Raw genomic sequence first — 17867 nt, 5'->3', positions numbered from 1 at the left:
GGAGAACCTGGAGAAGGGTGACTCTTTACCACCCAGTGAACTAATTTCCATTCCACACACCTTGCTGCATCACAGTGTATCTTTGAAGTAAAATAGCACATCCCATCATGCCTTGCTCTTCATTATTATTCTACAACATAGAATTTGTACCTAAAAAGGTGATACACAAAATGAGGTTAGTGAAGAGTTGCTCCAGCTGAAAGGGATTGAAAGCAGGTGCTAACTTATAAAGATGTGTTCATCAGTAATAATGCTTTCAAAGTACTAGATTATATTTTTAGACTGTAGTTCTGAAAATATATAGTTCTGAAAATGCTCTGGGTTGGCTAATCTTGGCCCAGGCAGTACTGAAGTATAAAAATGTAGCAGAAAACACTCAAATACTGTAGAAGATGGGAGTATTAGATTTTGTCTGCCATGGTCCCTGCTCATTTCATTGATTCTTTTACTATGATAAACATATACAATAAATATACTTATATGTATACAATAAATATACTTATATGTATTATAATTAATATTACATGTAATAAACATATTTTGTAAAATGAATTTTTCTGATATGTTTGTGAGTGAATATCAAGAAAATGACTGAATATTGAAAAGAAAATCTCCTGGATAGTTTTATTCTTTTTCTGCTCAGTGGCAATTGGGGAAGAGCTGCAATTAAAATGGAATAAGAATGATTCTTGGGGCTAGGAAGGTGGCTCAGTGGTAGAGCGCTTGCCTTACATGCATGAGGCCCTGGGTTCAATTCCTCAGCACCACATAAGCAAAAAGAAAAAAAAACCGGAAGTAGTACTGTGGCTCAAGTGGTAGAGCACTAGCCTTGAGCTGAAGAGCTGAGGGACAGTGCCCAGGCCCAGAGTTCAGGCCCCACGGCCGGACCCAAAAAAAGAAAAGAAAAGAAAAGAAAAAAGAATGATTCTTACTGTTAGGTTGGACCTGGTGGTAGCATTGGACCTAGATGAATGGAGAGAAGAAGGGTAGGCAAATATATTCATGATATTCAGTGTGTACATGGGAAAATGGAACCAAGTAACTTGAGGGGATTGGTGGGGTTGGGAGAGAGAAAAATGGAAGGAATGATATTGATCAAGATGTATTGAAACCCCTTTGTATAACTATTTAAAGATAATTATAAAAATAAATAAATAAATTGAAGGTTCACAGTTATCAAGGTTCTTTGGTAATGCTTCCACATAGATTTTTTTCTATTCTATAAAGTTCTCAGAACTCAATCAATAAAATTTCAATTGACTTGTATAATCAAAAATGGGAGAAGGGAGGGAAGGGAAGAACTCTAGAACGAGTGAAAACTATCAGTCTGCTGGAAGTATTGGGCCCTAGTTTCCAAGGCTTTGAAATGAGAGGAAATTTTTTATAATGAGGCTGTGACCCATAAAGCAGGTAGGAAATGTCATTCTGCCTTCTCTGACAGTCCATCAAAGCCCAGCTGTATTCTGAGAAAAGTTGCTTGAGCATGTTCACATCACCAGGAAAGATAGGAAAGACTCTTCAGTCATTTCAACTCTCAGGACATCATTCCTCCAGTTCACTTCTTGGATAGTGTCATGATGACAGACACTGGAAATGAGAAGCAAGAGCTTCCCAAGAGTAGTTGGTACAGCCTACATGGTGAGTTCATGAAAATAGAGAAGGAGCTGCAATTTCAGAGCATCCTTTTCACAAAGATTTTAGAATTTTCTAGCATCTGTGTCATAGATAAATTCTTATTTAAAAAATCCTCAAGGCTGACAAGATTCTAAATAATCAGAAGGTCATAAAGTTACTTTGTTAATGTCAATCTGTCTCTTTCTCTGGACAACCCACTGTTTGCTAAATAGACTAACAAATTATAAGGCCATAGTGGTCAGGCTAGAAGATATATGTAAACTCAATAGCATGGACTTAAACCCACCAAGTCCACTCAGTGCTGAGTGCCCAGTGGAAAATGACATTATCATAAATGAGAAGCAATTTGACCTCCAGAATAAAGACATTAGATTGTGTGTCATCCCTAGGGCTTTTGTGAGACACTATAAGGTGACATTAAAATGTCAGACACTAGAGACAGTTTGACACCGGAAATCATCTTGGTGTCCTAGAGAACAGTACCTCCAACAAAGGAACACATTTCCCAATGAAAGTGAGTGAGTAATCTAATACTGTGGAAGGGGCTGGCCAAATCACTTTCTAATTATTTTTTTTACTTATGAAAGCATTTTTAAATATAAAAGACATTTATAGAGATTTTCAAATTATTTGTTCATTTTATGTAAAACGTGATAAATAAATTATTATAAGTTAAAATGTTAATCACTATAATATTAAATATTGCATCTAAAATTCATTTTATTATATGTTTAATAATTCATAATATGAAAATATATTTTCACATTTAATGAGAAATTGCTATTTAATTTGCTTTAAGGTACATATGAATAGCTAAGTATTATAAAAATTGATACTATATCACGCTTGATTTGGAACTCAAATGTACTTCTCTGTAAATAACACATTGTTGGGTATCATTATCACGAGTATTCTCTTTTAATCCCAAGAAGGCTTAATGTGCTATGTAAGAGTTTTAATTAGCTAAATGCCACTTAAAGATTTGGTAAGACATCTCAAGGTGAAGTTGCTAAATTATTGTCATTAACATTCACTGCCACATCAGGCATCATTATACTTCTTGTATTTATCAACATTCTATTGTGGTTCTAAATTAAATAGCATGAACTATGAATAAAATGATTTAAAAGTGTAAAATGGTCAAAATCATACAAAAGGCTTTCTGAGTACATTCACCTGTATGAGTCTCAGACTCTGTTCACAGGATGTAACTCGGAAGAGCCAAAACTGTTCCATTCCCTAAAGAAAAACTAGGAAGGGTTAAGTAGTGTAATAGATACTTAACCAAATGCTGCTATTGTCTGATCCACACAAATTTCTCTGGCCACAGAAAAGGCTTCTGTCTTGAAGAAGGTCATAAAGCTCTGAGTAGAGACCATGTGAACATTCTCAGTCATCTGACCACCAAAACCTGGGTGTAGGACAAACACCTCTACTTACTCATGCTTACCTCAACTAATTCTAATAAGGTCTTGAGGCAGCTTGAAAAAACATGCAGGAAATCTTAGTTCTGAAATAACTAAATAAGACAGTAAAAATAAGTAAATGAGACAGAATTGTAACAAGAATAAATCATTGCTATGAAAATTTTAATACCTGAGGGAGAAATACAAACATGAGACAAAACAAAGATTTTCTGAACTTGGTTCAAAAACAACAACCACTAAACCTCTGCATAATCTTCATGCCAATAAGAGAAAATCAAAAAAGGAGGAAATTGTGGCATCTTGGTTTGTGTGATTATTAGTCATCCAAGGTAATACAGCTGCTACTCAGAAGTAGTAACTAGATGTTTTAATGAGTTGTCTTCTTCTTTTTTTATTGAAAGATGCTGTGCATAGGGGTTACAGTTACATGAGTAAGGTAATGAGTACATTTCCTAGCAAGCATTGTTACCCCCTCTTTTGTTTTCCCCTTACCATCCCTTCCCTTCCCACCTCCCCAACTCCTCCCTCCCTGCCCTCGAAGTTGTAAAGCTCATTTTCAACATAGTGTCTGTACATCTCATTGTTACAATCCCTTCCCCTCCCCAAATTAGAAAATGGTATATACAAGATGCAGGGTACTAGAATCAAATACAGTAACAACAGGGGTTATGCCATGGGGGAGGAACATACAAAAAAATCACATAGTACATTAAAAATAACAATGACAAAGCAAAAACCTTTTGTGTCCCTATCTTGGGGTTCATTTCACTTAGCATCATCTTATATGGTCATATGTACATAGCTTTTGACCTTTTCTGTTTATCTGGTAAGGTTATCCTAGACATATACTAGTTATTGCAAATAAGGGAAACCATGGGACCTATGTTTCTTTGTGTCTGGCTTACTTCACCTAATGTAATTTTTTTCTAAGTCTTTCCATTTCCTAACAAATGAGGCATAGAATTCCATTGTCTATATATACCACATTTTCTTGATCCATTCATCTACTGAGGAGCATCTGGGTTGGTTCCATATCTTAGCTATAATGCTGTGATAAATATAGTTATGCTGGTAGCTTTACTACGGCCTTGGTAGAATTTTTGAACCTGAATTTAAGATGCCATTCTTCCTATGATCTTATTAAGAGTAGGAAGGACTGCTTGTAATATAAGTGGGTACATTTACCTATATATGCATGTGTGACATTTATGGAGGGAAAATGTGTCCGTTCTGAGTATGGCTGCTATCCTATAGAAAAAATATTGCCTATTGAGAAGGTCAGGACTTTTTCTAGGATGTCATACTGTATCCTTGTTTTATTATTTCCCTTCACTTTCCCAAATCAGATCAATGTATATACAAGACTCAGGACAGTGAGTCAAAGACAGTGATTGCCAGGAATAAACCAATGGAAAAAGAAAAATGAAATAAACAACAGGTCCTTTTTATGGCTGTTTTTCAAGAATCTCTTCCTCCAATCCAGGCAGAAGCTTCTTCCTCAATAGTGACAGAATAAACCTATCTTTTTTTTTTTCTTTTTGCAGTCATGGGGCTTAAGTTCTGGGCCTGGGCACTGTCTCTGAGCTCTTCAGCTCTTGGCTAGTGCTCTACCACTTTGAGCCGCAGTGCCACTTCTGGTTTTCTGGTGATTAATTGGAGATAAGAGTCTCACAGACTTTCCTGCCTGGGATGGCTTTGAACTATGATCCTCAGATCTCTTCCTCCTGAGTAGCTAGGATTACAGGCATGAGCCACCAGCTCGTGGCTAAATTCATCTCTTTTTAAATATAATAAATAAATAAATAAATTTATATAATCTTGAAAAAGTACCACAATTCAATAAATCTATGAATTCTATTAAATTTAGGAATAACTGATTAATAAAACAATTTAAGAGTATTTCTTTTTTTATTTTTTGTGAACATACTGTACAGACGGGTTGCAATTACATGGGCAAGATAATGAGTACATTTCTTATCAAGCATTGCAGCCTCCTCCTTTGTTTGCCCTTCACATCCCTTCCCAGCCTCCCCCCACCCCCTCACCCAATCCTTCCCCCGCCACCCCCCTTCCCCTCCCCATGCCCCCCACCCCCACACCAAAGTTGTAAAGTTCGTTTTCGACATGACAACTTGTATTCTCATTGTTGCAACGGGTCCACCTGTATCCTTAAATGACTTGTTTTTCCCCATCTCCTCTACAGATTATACCGACATCACATATAGTGAAAGCAGGGGTTATACTGTGGGGGAGGGACATACAAAGCAACAAAGAAATAATCTTATAAATGCGTTAGAAACAAATGCATGAAAGAAAAATACCTTTAAATACATATCTAAGGGTTCATTTTCCTAACATCACATTATCTGACCTTTTCTGCTTGACTCATACATATACTAGATATTCCAAATAAGGGAAACCATGGGACCTATGTTTCTTTGGGCCTGGCTTAATTCACTTAATATATTTTTTTCCAAGCCTTTACATTTCCTAACAAATGGGGCAATGTCATTCTTTCTGATGGAGGCATAGAATTCCATTGTGTATATATACCACATTTTCTTGATCCATTCATCTACTGAGGGGCATCTGGATTGGCTCCATATCTTAGCTCTGGTAAATAATGCTGCAATAAACATAGTTGTGCTGGTAGCTTTAGTGTGGTCTTGTTTATAAACATTTGGGTAAATGCCCACAAGTGGGATTTCTGGGTCATAGGGGAGCTCTATGTGAAGTCTTTTGAGAAACCTCCATACTGCTTTCCAAAGTGGTTGAACAAGTTTACACTCCCACCAACAATGAAGTAAGGTTCCCTTCTGTCCACATCCCCTCCAGCATCTGTTGTTGTTAGAGTTTAAGAGTCTTTCTTAAAGGCATCTTACCCGCTGTCCAAGAAAAAAGATTACTTTTTTTGTATTTATGCTGGTATTAGGGCTTGAACTCAGGGCTTAAGTGCTGTCCCTGAGCTCTTTTTTGTTTGTTTGTTTGTTTGCTCAAGACTATCTCCTTTCAAAACAAAGGAGATATTCTAGCATACACACACATGCACACACACACCAATATGGTTTCTAAGCCTTCCTATTAAAATCATGAGACATGCTAAACTATATTAAATCTCACACACCAAAGAATATATTAGGATTAAAAGAATATATTAGGATTAAAACTGTCACAATACTAAGCTTTCAGGAAAATGCTTTGTTTTATTAACCAATTCCAATGGTTAAAAAAATAACTCAGATCTTTAACAGTCAGTAATACCAGGCTTAAGACACTTGAGAGTAAAAGAGAAATCTTTTGGGGAGAAAGATCACAGGTCACATGTACTTGTGAGCCCATGAATTACCAATATCAGAAGAAAGTCAAAATTTAAGAAAGTCTTATGACCAAAAATGGAAATAAGGGAGTTCCAGGAAGATGGCGGAGGAGAAGCTGGAGGCTAAATAAGCTCTCACATAGAAAGCAGTTTTAGTGTTCCAGTGAACAGTCTTAGGCCAGAGAATTTCACCAAGTGTGCCATCACAGTACAGAGAGTTTGGCCAGAGAGGGACAATCCAGGCAATGAGACAGATCTGAGCACTTGCTGGCAGCCACCGTGGCTGCCGCTGGCTGCCGCTGCGGCAGCAGTGGCTGCGACCGTAGCGGCCATACCTACAACTCAGAGAGTCCGGGACAAACGTGCCAGATGCAGGGGGCGAGCAGATTCTACTCAACACCAGCAAGAATTGACAAGGAGCAGACATCTTCATCCTGCAGATCGCAGACCAGAGACGACCTAGGGACCAACACTCTGGTGTGAGTAGAACCCTGACATCCTCACTCCTTCTCAGGGAGCAGAGAAGGGAAGGCCACCCCTCTCCCCACACACACACACCAGAGATCTCCATCTTTGATACTGACAAAGGCCCAGCTGAGCAGCTAGCTCCAACTCAGGCCTTGGAAGAAAACAAAAGAGTCATTTAGCTGGTCACAGGAACCTGACCTGACCTGCCAGCTCAGCTCCACCCAGGGGAAAGTCACCCAGCCCAGGCAGAGAAAGCTCCACCTCTGGAGGAGTGGCTTTCTTCAATGGGTAAACAGAGCCAGGGGCTGCCCCTCCCTACAGCAGCTTAGACAATCAATTGAAATTCAGTAAACATAAACCCTAAGAATAGCTCCAGACTGGGCTCTGTGAGTGTCTCAGAAGCTAGCTCCTCAGGGAAAAGCTACTGATTGCTGGAAGGCCTCAACTCTACCCAGAACCTAACCTCATCACAGCATCTCCAAAGTAGAGGAAACAGCCATCTCCCCTTTTGTGATGCTCAAAGAAGATCTTCCTCTCACTGAACTAGCCTGGGAGGAGGATCACAAAATCCTGGGTAAAGCAGAGGATTTTTCTGCCTGCCCAAACAAACTGACTTAAGAAACCAATCAAGCCACAGGAAAACCAAACACCACAAGCAGACCAGAGACTCCACCAAGAGGCTGGTTACAGATACAAGGGAGATACAGGATCTTCCCATCCACCCCCCCCCCCCACCCCCAAATCAAAGAACTCTTTTTTTGTACCTTTTTTAAAAAAAATTTAAAATTGTTTCCTAGTAATCTTTTTTTTTTCCTCTTATAATTTTTATTTTAGGTGTATATGTGTGTGGGTGATTTTTTTTTTTTATCTCTACTGACCTTTTGGTCCCTTTTTTTCTTTCTTTCTCATTCTTCATACTTTTTCTTCTCTTTTGTTCTTTTTTGTGTGACTTCATTGCTGTTCTGCTCATCCTCAAATATACCCATTGTCGATTATTAGACCTTATCCTCCATTATGTACATGCTTACTCCAGAAATTTATTACTCAATTCAAAAACTCTTAGTCTTAAATTCCTTAATAGAAGTATTATCTCTTTATACCTATATAATATTTTAGGTATATTTTTTTTTCATGTTTCCTTTCAATCCCTCCCCTCCTCTCATCCTATCCCCATTCTTCCCTCAATATTACTTCTTTAACTTGCATAATTGTTAAGTATTTCACTTTTTAAATTTAAATTTTTGTTCTTCCATTTTTTCTTGTCTCTTTTTTTTCTCTTCTCTCTCTCCTACCATTCTGTCCAATCCATTTCCCTCTTTGAGATTAGGACTTGGTTAATTTCACTCTCCTTTTACCTTTCCACTCCCTCAATCCTATTTTTCCTATTTCTCCCTAAACCTAATAATTTCTGATTTGCCAAATTCATCTTTGCTGTTCATAGCCCATTAATACATAGTTGTTTGATGCTGAATAGATTGTATCTGTTGAACTACATTGTATCTGCAGACTTTTGACTGTGCAACTACAGGACTTTGGTTGATGCTTGCCTTAAAATAGTGTGCTAGCACAAAAACTGGTATTATTTTCATACCAAATCGACAGAACAAGCTAGAAAAACACAAGAAAAATGGCAAGTCCAGGTATCTCAACTCCCACTCATAATAATCAGGTGACAGAACAGATAATGAATAATCCAGAGGAGAATGCCCAAAAAGCTCTACAAACACTACTGGTAAACATGGTGAATGAAAAGATTGAAAACCTGCAAAGGACTCAGTGTGTGAGTGATAGGGAGAGAGAGGAGGCTAACCAAAGATTAATACAGGAATCTCATGAGCATAAGGAAGCTACTCAAAAGATTGATACAGGAATTGCATGAGCAGATTGAGAACACTCAAAGAGAAATAAAGGAATTGCGTGAGCAGGCTGAGAACAGTTAAAGAGATAGACAGGAATTGCATGGGCAGGCTGAGAACAGACAAAGAAAAAGTCAGGAATGGTGTGAGCAGGCTGAGAACAATCAAAGAGAACTATAGGAATTGCGTGAAGGTGCGGAAGCTAATCAAAGGGTAATACAGGAATTGCAAGAGCGGGATGAGAATAGACAAAGCTTAACAGAGGCATTCATGGAATCCATAAACAGACAGCTGAAAGAAGTCAGGGAGACCACAAAGGGAATACTGAATGGAGCCCAACAAAAGGAATGGGAGTCCAAAGAAACCATAACCAATCAACTAAGTGATTTGAGAATAAACACAACACCAAATTAAGGAAGCAAAGAAGTTCATACAAGATCTAAAGCTCCAACAAAGAATTTGAAGCCATCAAAGAAGACCAATTAGGAGGAAAAGAAATAAAAAACAAAGTAGAAAGTCTTGACGGTAGGTTAGACCATGCAGAATTTCAGGGATTGAAGACAGCCTAGATATTATCAAGAAAGAACAGACAACTATCCAAGACAAATGCAAGAAATATGATAGATCTATTCAACATTTGGAAGACACCATCAGAAGGCCTAATCTGAGGACAATGGGTATAAAGGAGAACCTAAAGACAGAGATTAATAGTCTAGGAAATTTAACAGGAGCCTAGGAGAGAACTTCCCAAACAAGCAAAAAGATAGGCCTATTCAGATACAAGAAGCTTTTAGAACCCCAAATAGACCAGACCAGAACAGGACATCCCACCATCACCTTATAATCCCCACAGAATAAATTCAGACCAAGGAAAATATCCTTAAAGCTGTCAAGGAGAAAAGATCAATCACCTATAAAGGAAAACCAAATAGAATAGAATCACCACAGATTTCTCAGCAGAGACAATTAAAGCAAGAAGAGCCATGCCCTAAAGACAAACAACTATCAACCAAGAATACTGTACCCAGCTAAACTCTCCTTCATAACTGAAGGTCAAATAAACACCTTCCATAACAAAGAAAAATTGAAACAATATGTCTCCACCAAACCAGCCCTACAAAAGATTCTTAAAGATGTCCTATACATACAAAACCAACAAGACCACAATAAAGGCCAAGAAACCGCACCCAAACTGAGAATCCAAGAACCATAGGAAAAACCCAGTTGCCACAGCCCCCTTGAAGGTGGATAAAATGGCAGGAACTCCCAAATAACTCTCAGTCCTATCTCTCAACATTAACAGACTTAACTCTCTAATTAAGCAACATAGATTGTCTAGTTGGATTAAAAAGCAAGATCCTTCTATCTGCTGCCTTTAGGAGTCACACCTTGCCCATAAAAACAAACACATTTTGAATGTGAAAGGCTGGAACAAAATCTACCAAGCAAATGGCCCCCATAAACAGGCAGGAGTTGCAATCCTAATATCAGATAAAATAGACTTCAAATTAAAATTCGTGAGAAGAGATAAAGAAGGTCGCTACATACTAATTAAGGGATCTTTCCTTCAGGAGGATATTACAATTCTAAATATCTATTCGCCAAACAACGGAACACCCAAATTTATCCAAGAAACACTACTTTCTCTCAAATCTCACATAGATCCAAAGATATTAATTGTTGAGGAATTTAACACACCACTATCCCCACTAGATCGATCAACTCAGCAAAAACTAAATAGAGGAAACCGCAGATCTAAACAACTGCATAGATCAACTAGATTTAACAGACATCTACCAAATATTCCCAAGCAGCATCACAATACAAGTTTTTCTCAGCAGCACATGGAACATTTTCCAAAATAGACCACATTTTAGCTCACAAAGCAAACTTGTCCAAATTCAGAAACACTGAAGTTATACCGTGCATTCTCTCAGACCACAAGGGAATAAAATTAGAACTCAACACCAAAAGCCACCAAAGAAAGTCCTGTAACACATGGAGGTTGAACAACACACTGCTGAATCACCAGTGGGTCATGGAAGAGATTAGAAACGAAATTCAAATGTTCATGATTTTCAACAAAAATGAGCACACAAATTACCAGCTCCTCTGGGACACACCAAAGGCACTACTCAGAGGCAATTTTATAGTTCTGAGTTCCTACATCAACAAATTGGAGAGATCTGAAACCAACAATTTAAATGAGACATCTGAACCTCCTTGAAAAAGAGCATCAAGATAAACCCCAATCCAGTAGATGGAAAGAAATAAGTAACATTAAATCAGAATTAAATGAATTAGAATCCAAAAAACATAGAAAGAATCAGCAAAACAAAGAGTTGGTTCTTCTAAAAAATTAACAAAATTTACAGACCCTTAGCAAATCTTATCAGAAAAAGAAGAGAACACGCCCAAATAAATAAACTCAGAGACAAAATGAAAACATCACCACAGAAACAACCAAGATTCAGAATATTATAAGGGAATACTTCTCAAACCTTTTTTTTAAATTTTTTATTGTAAAGATACTATATAGAGGGTTACAGTCACATGAACAAGGTAATGAGTACACTTCCTATTGAGCATTGTTACCCCTTCCATTGTTTTCCCCCTACCATCCCTTCCCTCTCTACCTTCCCCGAGGTTCTATTTTTTTTTAATTATGGTTAAGTGATTACATAATTTCCCAAATTTCACAGAATTGTGGAATAATGATGCTCATTTAAAGTCACAAGTTCATTCTATATTTCCTGGAGCAAATTGTCTATCATAGTCTATAACATATAACGGTGCACACTATATACCATACATGTGATCAGCAGCATGGGGATATTTAGTAGTGGTTTGACCAGATGTACTTCTCAAATCTTTATGTAATAAGTTTGAGAACTTGGCAGAAATGGACCTTTTCCTAGCAAATATTGACATGCCAAAACTAAACCAAGATGAGTTAAACCATATTAACAGGCCCATATCAAGCATTGAAATAGAAACAGCAATGAGACCTCCCATCTAAGAAAAGTCCAGGACAAGATGGATTTACAGAGGAATTCTACAAAGTCGTCAAAGCAGAACTCACACCAATACTCCTCCAATTCTTCAATGAAATTAAAAGAGAAAGTTCACTGCCGAACTCATTCTATGAAGCCATCATAACCCTCATCCAAAAACCAGACAGAGACTCATCAAAGAAAGAGAGCTATAGACCCATTTCTTTGATGAACATTGATGCAAAACTTCTCAACTAAATTTTGGCCAATCGACTTCAACAATTAATCCAAAAAATCATACACCACGATCAAACATGATTCATTTCAGGGATGCAAAGCTGGTTCAATACATGCAAATCAATTAATATAATTCATCACATCAACAAGAGCAAGGATAAGAACCACATGGTTATCTCAATGGATGCAAAAAAAAAAGGCATTTGACAAGATCCAACACCCCTTTATGATTAAGGTACTGGAAGAACTAGGAATCCAGGGAACATTTCTCAATACAATAAAGTCTGTATATGACAAACCTACAGCCAGCAATATATTTAACAGTGAAAAACTAAAGCCATTTCCTCTTAACTCAGGAATGAGACAAGGATGTCCACTCTCTCCACTTCTCTTCAATCTAGTATTAGACTGACTAGCTACAGCAGTAAGACAAGCTACAGCAGTAAGACAAGATGCAAACATAAAAGGGATCCAAATAGGGAAAGATGAAATAAAGCTCTCCCTCTTTGCAGATGACATGATTTTGTATTTAAAAAATCCCACAGACTCCACTTCCAAATTACTCAAGCTGATTCAAAATGTTGGCAAAGTAGCAGAGTATAAAATTAACCCTCAAAAATCAATGGCTTTTCTGTATGCCAGCTATGAGAAAAACGTGGCTGAAATCAGGAAAGCAACTCCATTCCTCATAGCCCCACAAAAAATAAAATACCTAGGAATTAACTTAACCAAAGAAGTGAAGGACCTCTATGATGAAAACTTTAAAAACCTGAAAAAAGAAATCAAAGCAGAACTTAGAAAGTGGAAAAACCCTCCCATGCTCCTGAATTACAAGGATCAACATCGTGAAAATGTCAACACTTACCAAGTTATCTACAAATTCAATGCAATACCTATCAATATTCCAACCTCATTCTTCAAAGAAATAGAAGAGGCAATCCAAAAATTCATATGGAACAATAAAAGACCTCAAATAGCAAAAACGATACTCAACAGAAAGAACAGTGCTGGAGGAATATCAATACCATATTTCAAAGTCTACTACAAAGCCATAGTAATGAAAACAGCTTGACACTGGCACAAGAAGAGACCTCAGGACCAATGAAATAGAATTGAAACCCCAGAAATGAACCTACAGACATGTAGCCATCTAATCTTCGATAAGGGAGCTAAAAAAAATAGAATGGAAGAAAGACAACCTCTTCAGTAAATGGTGGTGGCAAAATTGGTTAATCACTTGTAGAAAACTCAAGCTAGATCCTTATATATTACCCTGCACCAGAATCAATTCCAAATGGATCAAAGACCTCAGAGTCAAAGCAGACACTCTGAAAACATTACAGGATGGAATAGGAGAAACCCTAGGTCTCCTTGGCACAGGCCGAAATTTTCTTAATAGAGACCCAGAAACACAAATTAAAGAAAGGTTGGACAAATGGGATTGCATGAAGTTGCAGAGCTTCTGCATGGCAAAGGACATAGCTAGCAAGATCAACAGAAAGTCCACGGATTGGGAGAACATCTTCACTAGCCATACAATGGACAAGGGTCTTATATCTAAAATATACCTGGAACTCAAAAAATTAAATCCCCTAACAACAAATCCTCAAAGAAACAACTGCCCAATAAATCACTGGGCTAAAGACTTAAAGAGAAATTTCTCTGAAGAGGAAACAAGGATGGCCAATAGACACATGAAGAATTGCTCAACCTCCCTAGCCATAAAAGAAATGCAAATCAAAACAACATTGAGATACCACCTCACCCCAGTTAGATTGGCTATAATCAAAAACTCTAATAACAGCAGATGCTGGAGAGGATGTGGACAGAAGAGAACCTTACTGCATTGTTGGCTGGAGTGTAAACTTGTTCAACCACTTTGGAAAGTAGTATGGAGGTTCCTCACAAGACTCCACATAAAGCTCCCCTATGACCCAGCAATCCCACTTTTGGGCATTTACCCAAATGATCACAAAAAAGACCATACTAAAGCTACCAGCACAACTATGTTTATCACAGCATTGTTTACCATGGCTAAGATATGGAACCAACCCAGATGTCCCTCAGTACATGAATGGATCAAGAAAATGTGGTATATATGCATAATGGAATACTATGCCTCCATCAGAAAGCATGACATTGCCCCATTTGTTAGGAAATGGAAAGACTTGGGAAAAAATTATATTAAGTGAAGTAAGCCAGGCCCAAAGAAACATAGGTCCCATGTTTTCCCTTATTTGCAATAATTAGTATATATCGAAACAAGCAGAAATGGTCAGATGAGTCCATGTTAGGCGAAATGAACCCCAAGATAAGGATTCAAATGTTTTTACTTTCTTGCTGTTTTTTTCTAATATATTTATAAGATGATTTCTTTGTTGCTTTGTATGTCTCTCCCCCACGGTATAACCCCTGCTTTCACTGTATTTGATGTTGGTATAATTTGTGGAGGGCAAGGGCAAAAACAAATTGTTTAAATAGGGATACAGGTGGACCTATTTTGCAACAATGAAATGTACAAATCATTATGTCGAAAAAGGAACTTTACAACTTTGGCGGGTGTGGGAGGGTAGGAGGTGGTTGAGGGGGCAAAGATGGGAAGGGATTGGAAGAGGAAACAAAGGAGGAGGCAACAATGCTTGATAAGAAATGTACTCATTATCTTGCCTATGTAATTGTAACCCCTCTGTACGGTATTTTCACAATAAAAAAATGTAAATAAAGACAGAGACTACCCTCTATTTTTCCTTGTGTACATTCACAATTTTCAATCCCTACTCCTTACCTGCTTAAACAAGGATATTTCTTTTTTCGGTTTCTTCCTGTTTCCATTTACTCATGTATACACAATGTAATGAGTTTTGTGGTATTACATTGAAATTTTATCTATTGGTTGCAGAAAATTGGGATGAGCCATAACCAACTAAAAAAATAATGAATATAAGCCAAAGAGGAAAAATGACAAATGATAGTAAATAGATATCCCCTTGGTTCGTTTTCAATAGTAAGTCCAGTAGTGACATCTATATTATCAAAGCTTTGTACCTGGTCTAGATGGATACTGTCACCAACAGCACAAGTGTTCTAAGGCTTGATCTTTAGTTTGGAGGTATGATGGAGAGCTCACTTTCAGTGAGTAGTATCCTCTTTTAATATACATTTAAAGAAAACACAGTAATTGTACTAATGATTAAAATTTTCTATATAGATTTAAAAAGAAAAGAAAAGATATCAAGTGCAGTGGCTGACATCTGTAATTCTAGCTACTCAAGAGGCAGAGAGCAAGAGGAGCATAGTTTGAGGCTAGCCAAAGAGTATAAGTTCACAAGCCACTGTCACAACCAACTAAAAGCTCTCTACAGCCAGGCACTGGTGGCTCACACCTGTAATCCTAGCTACTTCAGGAGGCTGAGATCTGATGCTTGCAGTAGAAGTCAGCCTGGGCAGAAAAGGCCATGAGACTCTTATCACTCAAAAACTGGAAGTGATGTTGTGGTGCAAATTGGGAGAGCACTAGCCTTGCACAAAATAGCTCAGAGACCGTGTCCCAGCCCTGAGCTCAATCCCCACCACTTACAAAAGAGAAAAAAGCTGGATGCATTTTTTTTACATATGCAAAAGTTAGATTTAAATTATAAATATGTTTGAAAACATATATAGGGTCATATGCATATACATAAACATAATTTAAAGTATGGCATACACAGAGGAAATTTGCAATGTAACTTCTTTGAATAATTAACTCATTTAACAAAATGAATACAGGATGCTGAAACATGTTGTCAGGAGTATGAAAAGTCAAAAGGGAGGGGGCAGATGACTGGAGAAGAGTGAATGAATACAGTCATAATATTCAATGTACACATGTGAAAATAGGACTAGGTAACTTATAAGGGATAGATTTGGTTGGGAGATATGGGACAGAATCATGAAGGGAATACCATTGGTCAAAATGCATTGTACTCATATCTTGATATGTTGAATAGAAATTCATTTGTATAACTAAGTAAAGATACTTAAAAGAAAATCAAGCTGGGCACTGATAGTTCATGCCTATAATCCTACCTATTTAGATGGCTAAAATCTGAAGACCACAGTTCAAAGCCATCTGGGGCAGGAAATTCCAGCAGATTTCTATCGCCAAATAGTTATCCAATAAATAAGTAAATAAATAAAGCCAGAAGTGAAGTTGTGGCTCAAGTGGTAGTGCACTAACCTTCAGGAAAAAAAGAAAAAAGTACAGGGACAATGCCCAGATCCTGAATTCAAGCCCTAGGATCAGCAAAAGAAATAAACAAAGCTAGATTCTCCCAGGTATATAAGAAGCATAAATATAAATATGAGAATCACAGTCCAAGCCAGCCAAGGCATAAATGTTAGACCCTATTCAAGAAGTAATGAAGGCAAAAGGATATAAAACATGGCTCAAATATTAAAGTACTTGCTTGGCAAGCTCAGTGCCCTGAGTTCAAACCTCAGTTCCACCAAAATAAACTTAGTAGAGTTTGGAACACTTGGTGGGCTTGGAAAGATATGTAGTATACATCAAATATGTCACACAAAGCTTAAATGTTAGCATAGAAAGAATTCTCATAAATCACTGAGGAAGATGTTAACAATATGATGGGAAAAATTTGAGTAAAGAATTTGAAAAGCCACCTCAGTAGACATGTAGATGACCAACATGCTCAGATATTTGTGAATCAAGATGGTACGAAAGGTAACAATAATCTGGCATGCTTTTTTATCCATTGCATTGGCATAACCTTTAAAGTCTGAAAATATCAGATGGGAAATACTGGAAATGAGGGAAAAGTGCTCACACACCTACTTAAGTTCACTTTTTACAGCACTTATGGATGGCAATTAAACAATAACTAGTAAATTCTAGCAATTCCACTTCTAGATATTTATCATAAATAAATATCCATACCTGATATCTGAGTGTAGTGGCATGTACCTGTAATACCAAGCAGAGTCATATGTTTGAGGCCATCCTGGGCTACACAGTGAGTTCTAGTCCAGCCAGGGCTATATGGCAAGACCTAGTCTCAAAAAAGAAGAACTATCCAGGTATACAGACATGTGTACCAAGAGACATGCTTAGTTATACTGTTGGTCCTCCATATCAAAAGATTATATACAGAGTAATATATTGAATCTATATTCATGGATTCAACCAACTGAAGATCAAAAAAGCTATTTTTAATTATGTCTATATTGAACATGTACAGACTGATATTTTTCTTGTCATTAACTCCTAGATACAACAATATAATAACTGTTTATATAGTAATTGCATTTTATTATTATGTCACTGAAGATGTTTAAAGTATATGGGAGGATGCACCTAGATTATATGCAAGTTCTACATTATCTTGTGTAAGAAGATCATTCATAGATTTTCATGTCAGTGGTTAGTCCTGGAACCAATTCCTGATAGATTCTAAGGAACAACTGTCCTTTATAATGGGAGTAATAGGTTAAGAAAAGGGGAGGCAGAACACACACACTGGATAGACTTAAGGCATCCTTAATGCGATGGGTGACAAGTGGGAAAGGCTAGAATGGAAGCAATTGTGGATATAAAAGGCTACTCAGGATCCCACGACATGTACTCCAACTAATGAGCTCTGAAAAGTCCCTGCTGAGAGCAAACCCCAGGTCTGTGAGAGAAGCTAGTAGAAGAAATGCGTTGAAATGGTGGCCTTGAAGAGCACCTTGTGAGACAGGCTGGCTGTGCCTGGGCGCACAGGGTTGACTAAGGGAGCAGTAACAGGAGGAGGATGGGATTAGCAGGAGAACACAAACCTGAAAAAGAAAATAAACAACCTTCAAGTTCAGATGTTAGCCAGCAAAAGGGCAATGTCTATGGAAACTGTACAGTTACATCAGGGAATAAATGAAGACTAGAAAGTAGAGAACTGAAAGAACT

This window comes from Dipodomys spectabilis, unplaced genomic scaffold, assembly GCF_019054845.1.
Source record: "Dipodomys spectabilis isolate Male_0828 unplaced genomic scaffold, ASM1905484v1 ptg000069l, whole genome shotgun sequence".
NCBI classification, from domain to species: domain Eukaryota; kingdom Metazoa; phylum Chordata; class Mammalia; order Rodentia; family Heteromyidae; genus Dipodomys; species Dipodomys spectabilis.
This window is presented reverse-complemented; position numbering follows the sequence as displayed.